Source organism: Pan paniscus, chromosome 8, assembly GCF_029289425.2.
Source record: "Pan paniscus chromosome 8, NHGRI_mPanPan1-v2.0_pri, whole genome shotgun sequence".
In the NCBI taxonomy this organism is placed as follows: Eukaryota; Metazoa; Chordata; class Mammalia; order Primates; family Hominidae; genus Pan; species Pan paniscus.
The window spans coordinates 88,981,651-88,987,918 of record NC_073257.2 but is presented as its reverse complement, the minus strand read 5'-3'; the positions used below and the strand labels follow the sequence as shown (position 1 = coordinate 88,987,918).

Here is a 6,268-nt window from a genome sequence, read left to right as displayed (position 1 = left end):
TATTCCATGGTGTATATGAGCCACATTTTCTTAATCCAGTCTATCATTGATGGACATTTGGGTTGGTTCCAAGTCTTTACTATTGTGAATAGTGCCACAATAAACATACATGTGCATGTGTCTTTATAGCAGCATGATTTATAATCCTTTGGGTATATACCCAGTAATGGGATCACTGGGTCAAATGGTATTTCTAGTTCTAGATCCTTGAGGAATTGCCACACCATCTTTCACAATGGTTGAACTACTTTACACTCCCAACAGTGTAAAAACGTTCCTATTTCTCCACATCCTCTCCAGCATCTGTTGTTTCCTGACATTTTAATGATCTCCATTCTAACTGGTGTGAGATGGTATCTCATTGTGGTTTTGATTTGCATTTCTCTGATGACTAGTGATGATGAGCATTTTCTCATGTGTCTTTTGGCTGCATAAATGTCTTATTTTAAGAAGTGCCTGTTCATATTCTTTGCCCACTTTTTGATGGGGTTGTTTTTTTCTTGTAAATTTGTTTAACTTCTTTGTAGATTCTGGATATTAGCCCTTTGTCAGATGGGTAGATTGCAAAAATTTTCTCACATTCTGTAGGTTGCCTGTTCACTCTGATGGTAGTTTCTTTTGCTGTGCAGAAGCTCTTTAGTTTAATGAGATCCCATCTATCTATTTTGGCTTTTGTTGCCATTGCTTTTGGTGTTTTAGTCATGAAGTCCTTGCCCATGCCTATGTCCTGAACGGTATTGCCTAGGTTTTCTTCTAGGGTTTTTATGGTTTAGGTCTAACATTTAAGTCTTTAATCCATCTTGAATTAATTTTTGTATAAGGTGTAGGGAAGGCAGCCAGTTTCAGTTTTCTACCTATGGCTAGCCAGTTTTCCTAGCACCATTTATTAAATAGGGAATCCTTTCCCCATTGCTTGTTTTAGTCAGGTTTGTCAAAGATCAGATGGTTTTGTTTCTAGAGTCTGCTTTCTTCTGCACTGACTTCATTCTCAAGCAAGCTCTCCTGGTTTTTGTTTGTTTGTTTGTTTGTTTGTTTGAGAAATATTGTATTTAATGGTAAAGCTTAGCACACCCAAGCACCAGGAATGATGTGGAGTTGCAGCAGCAGGGACACGCAGGTGACCATCAGGGAGGGCAAAGAGGATGAGGAAGGCAGCCATCAAACCGAAGAGCCCCAAGTCCCCAGGCAAAGCCCATAATGACACAGGAGAAGAACTGCTGCTTGAGAGACGGGTTTCTGGCATAGCCAATGATCAAGCTACCAAACACTGTTCCAATGCCAGCCCCTGAACCAGCCACACTTACTGTGGCTGCCCCAGCACCAATCAACTTGGCTGCTGTGTCAATGTTCCGTGAGACAACACTGGTCTAAAACTCCTGTCTGGCCACCTGGAGTGGGGAGCTGCTATAGGAGGGCTGTTTAGATGAATTCTCTGGGCTATTCAAGAAGGAGGCAGACACAGGCCTGATTAGACCCCTGGTACAACAGCACATCAGAGCTGGAGAAATGAGTAGTGCCCAGGTCTGCATTTTTTCAGTCTGCACTCCCACTGCCCTGCAGCCCCTGCTCAGCCCACAGCGCTCGCCTGGCTCAATGTGACTGACTCACCTCCCAGCTTTAGCCCTTAGCAATGGCAGCTCCAGGCTTATAACATCCTATTAATTATTAGTCCAGGAAATTTCCAAGAGTATATATTCCTTATCCCGGCTTGGATTAAGTGCCCATCCCTGGATCTGGGGGTGGGTATTACACCTCCTTGAACACATAGCCAGAAAATATAGGAGGCAATTTTCTAGAGGAAAATGACAGGACTGTTCCATAAGAAGAAAGAGTAGATATAGGATAGGCAGAAACCTTCACACGTTCCCTTTAAACTCTGTGCAGACAATGTTTTTTGTTTACTGGAAAGTTATTTCCCCTCTACTCCCACCCCTGCCAAAACTGATGATAAACTGACTCTCCCCAACTCTTTGGGTAATATAAAGTTTTCTATAGTCCTAGGCTGCTCACTTTTTGGTGGACCAATGTATGGATTTGTCTGCTTTGGTTTCAGTATGTAGCTTTATTTATTTTTTTTTTTTGAGATGGAGTCTCACTCTGTTGCCCAGGCTGGAGTGCAGTGGCGTGATCTCGGCTCACTGCAAGCTCCACCTCCCGGGTTGACACCATTCTCCTGCCTCAGCCTCCCGAGTAGCTGGGACTACAGGCACCCGCCACCATGCCTGGCTATTTTTTTGGATTTTTAGTAGAGATGGGGTTTCACCGTGTTAGCCAGGATGGTCTCCATCTCCTGACCTCATGATCCACCCGCCTTGGCCTCCCAAAGTGCTGGGATTACAGGCGTGAGCCACCACATCTGGCCTTCAGTATGTAGCTTTAATTTACATTTGCCACATCCTTGTAACTTAATGACTTTATTTTTTTTGCTTTGGTTTCTCAATAATGCTTGTGAAAATTAAATTCTCTAGTCCACATTATAAATTAATGGGAATGCCTCTATTTGACACATGAAACAGTTACTGCCTGCTGCTATGGTTTCCACTACAGATGCAACAAAAGAATATCTTCATGCTTTCATGGGATTGCTGCTGCCATGATTGAATGAGGAATACAGGAGGAATATAGGAATACAGGGAAAAACAGAGAGAGATCTTTTGCAACTCAGAAATAACCTTGAAAACAGTGAAAAGCCTGAACCAGTTTTACTCCAAAGAAGGATTTAAAATTTAAGTTTACATGAGAATTGTTCGAAAATTTTTTCCCATATACCCTAACCTTCTGGTTGACTTCACTTTTAAAAGCTTAAAAGTTAAAACTAAAAAAAAAAGAAAAAGAAAAAAGAAAAAAAAGGGACTAGTGGGAATTATGGCACATGTATAAGTCCAACAATTAACCAACATTTGGGAATACCTACATGGCAAACCTTTGCTTTACTATATTTTCAACACAATTAAAATGTTTTAGGTGATAATCTACCTCTTTAGTCAGTTTTACCAAAGCCCAATTCCTAACAGTAGGAATGAGGAAAGGAGAAAAGGAGGTGAAGAGGTAACAATATTCTGCCACATGTATGGTGAAAAGCCATCTAAGACACACTTTCTCAGTCCCGGTCTGAATAGGAGAGTGAAGTTCTCAGCCTTAGTAATTGCCACCCCATCTGATTAAACCACACCCTCCTTAAGTCACTCCAGGAAATCAAGCATGGACAGAACTTTCAGGCCCTGATAGTCTGCTTAAAGCTGAAAGTTTACCTAAATAATGTTTTATGGGGGAAAAAAGAAAAATGCACACATATATGGACTACCCAGACAAGTAGTTCCTCTGACATTATATTTGGAGACAGAGAGGTAAGGATTTCAGAAAACGTTCTCCTTTTGCTGAGCTACATTCAAGTTGTGGCTACAGAATCAACAATTAGACAGCCAACCCCTAAGAATATGTGCCAATAACTCTCTCTTGCCAGCTTCTGTCTTGGGTCCCAAATCCACTCTATGCCACCCTGACCCTCACTCCATATCCCTCACATCCACTAGCATCTCTCAGTGAATTGGCTGGTTTAGATGTGGGCCCTTACTCCATCCCTGGCACTGGAACTAACCCTTTATCAGTGGGTACATGTAGCCTCTCCCTTGTTGCGATTTTCTAACCAGAAACTAGTTATCCCACTTCCGACTCCCACTGCTGATGCCTGACCACATCCCTCCCACAAGCACACACAGCCAGGAAGGCAGCCAGGTAATCTCTGCAGCCAAATTGCCTGTTTGAATCCTGTTGTGTTAAACATTAGCTGTGCAGCCTCTGTTTCACCCCTGTTCCTCAGTTTCCCTGTTTGAAAAAAATGGGGCTGATAATAATGGCACCTACCATCATTATTATGAAGATTGGGTGAGTTAATAGTGGTTGCTATGCTTAAGACAATGCCTTGTACATACTGCTGTGTGTGTTGATCAAAATAAGAGCCCATCCAACGCTGTCTTCTTGAGACATGGCTGTTCAGTTTCTAATCTGCATTCCCAAAACCAGAAAAGGAAAACTGTCAAGGATAATAACAGGCTGAGGGGGGAATTGAGCAAAAAGGAAACCTGGAAAGGATGAATGAAAAGGCTACTACATAGCTCATCCCAGGGAAGAGTCAGCATCAAACCTGAGCAAGGTCCCATAAAGCCAGCCTCTAAAACCTCAACTCTACTTACAGCAATGGAGACAATGGAGAGGGAGGCAGAAGGCTCCAGTGAGAGAGATAACAAGCTTCTGTCCATTTAAGAAAAAGAAATCAGACAGAAATCTGGTTGTAGCTACCAAGATGCTTCCTGGAGGAAGGTGGCTGACTTTTTATCTGATGTGTCACTTGGTGAAATAATTGCTGGCAATAATGGTGCAATAGCAGCCTGCTCGGGGTACTGCTTATCCGTGTCTGTTCTATCTTTCAACTTCAAAGTGCCCACTGCCTCACGGAGCACATCAAAATGACACCACTGTTGTTAACAGCAGTGGCCTAATGCAACACACAGAAGTCAAGTGATTTCTCTAGATAGGCAAAATTAAACACACACACACACACACACGACTCATGGAGAAGTGAGGTTTGTGTGCAGATCCTGACACTCCACTTTAATTCGCAAGTTGGGAGAGGAAAGTGGATTGTAGGTTTAGTCACCTTCAGGAAACAGTAAAATCTGAGATGGGCAGGGGCACAGGAGGTGGGACACAGAAGTATAATGCCAATAAAGAGATTACAGAAATGGAATTCTCTTTCTGGTTTCCTAGTAATTCGTTCCCATATTGGGAGTGACCAGGTCTCTTTATGAAATCAGAAAAAAATATGAATTCAATTGTGATTAAGAATGCAAGAGACTTCTACTGTCTCTCGCCTTCATCCCACTTCAGATAATGACTTGTACCATCACATCTTTACCTGACCCTCTCAACCTCCACCTCTCCTGTTATTCACTGCAGGAAATTGACACTTAGATATCATTGTATCCTTAAGTCTCTTAGCCTTGGATAAGGCTCCTCATCACCTCCCTCCATCCTGGGATCATTGCCATCCTATGCCCAAGTGGTTAATGTGGTTTAATCAAATCAAGGACACTCTCTTAGTAGTTTCTTCTCAAACTCCTCAGTTTCATCTTCTTCTTGACCTTTTGCTCACGTGTCCTGCTGATTTCATGAATCTTAGATTAACACACCCCTCACTTCTCTTAGCATCCATCCCCAAGCTTGTTACCAAGAGCTCACATTGAGAATCCTGTGGCCACGATGATGAGCTACTTTGCGTGCTTATGATTTCCAACTTCACCTGGACCCATAATTCTCCGCAATCCATTTCCTCATCTCTGGTCAATTGCTTTTCATATCTCTATAGCATCGCTTCAGCAAGTTTAACGTGCATAATAGCCAATTGAGGAGCTTATTAAAACACATATTTCTGGGCCCCATTTCAAGAGATTCTGAATCTGTAGGTCTGGAATGGAGCCTTAGAATTCATAGACAAGAATTTCTAACAAGTTTCCAAGGATATTAACCACATTGGTCCATGGGCCACACTTTCAGTAGCACTAATGTTAAGCTCCTGGCATATAGTAAATTTTTATTAAATAATTATTTTTAAAAGACCTCAATCCTTTCCTTTCCCCATTTCAACAGACCTCTTTTACTTGGCAATGACAAAAAATGCTTTAAAATATAAACTTTTAAAATGTACTTTCTTTCCTTCTTCAACTTATGTTTTTATCCATCCCTAAATTTTCACTTCATATGCCAGAAGAAGTAGTGACTGGATTGCTACTTCTTAAAAGAATAGATGTATGTTATTTTGTTCTGCTTTGCTATAAAGAAACACTTGAGGCTGGGTAATTTCTTTAAAATCAGGGTTTATTTGGCTGATGGTTCTGCAAGATGTACAGACATGGCACCAGCATCTGCTCAGCTTGTGGTGAGGTCTTAGGAAACTTACAGTCATGGCAGAAGGTGAAGGGAGGCTCGATATATCACACAGCAAGAGAGGAAGCAAGAGAGAGAAAGGAGAGGTCCCAGACTCTTTCAAACAAACAGAGCCCACATGAACGAGCTGAGCAAGAACTCACTCATCAACAAGGGGATGGCACTAAACCATTCATGAGGGATCCATGCCTATGATCCAATACCTCCCACTAGACCCCATCTCCAACATTGAAGATCACATTTCAACATGAGATTTGGAGGCAACACACATCCAAACCACAGCCAGATGGGAGCAATGTGGAGTTTCTAGAGGAAGGCTTGGGTC

General features: G+C 42.1%; 1 pseudogene; it reads right to left on the bottom strand.

The window, feature by feature from the left end:
- Nucleotides 1-988: 988 nt before the first annotated feature.
- On the bottom strand, nt 989-3,616 carry LOC100978454 (ATP synthase F(0) complex subunit C1, mitochondrial-like; annotated as a pseudogene).
- Between the last annotated feature and the right edge of the window lie 2,652 nt (nt 3,617-6,268).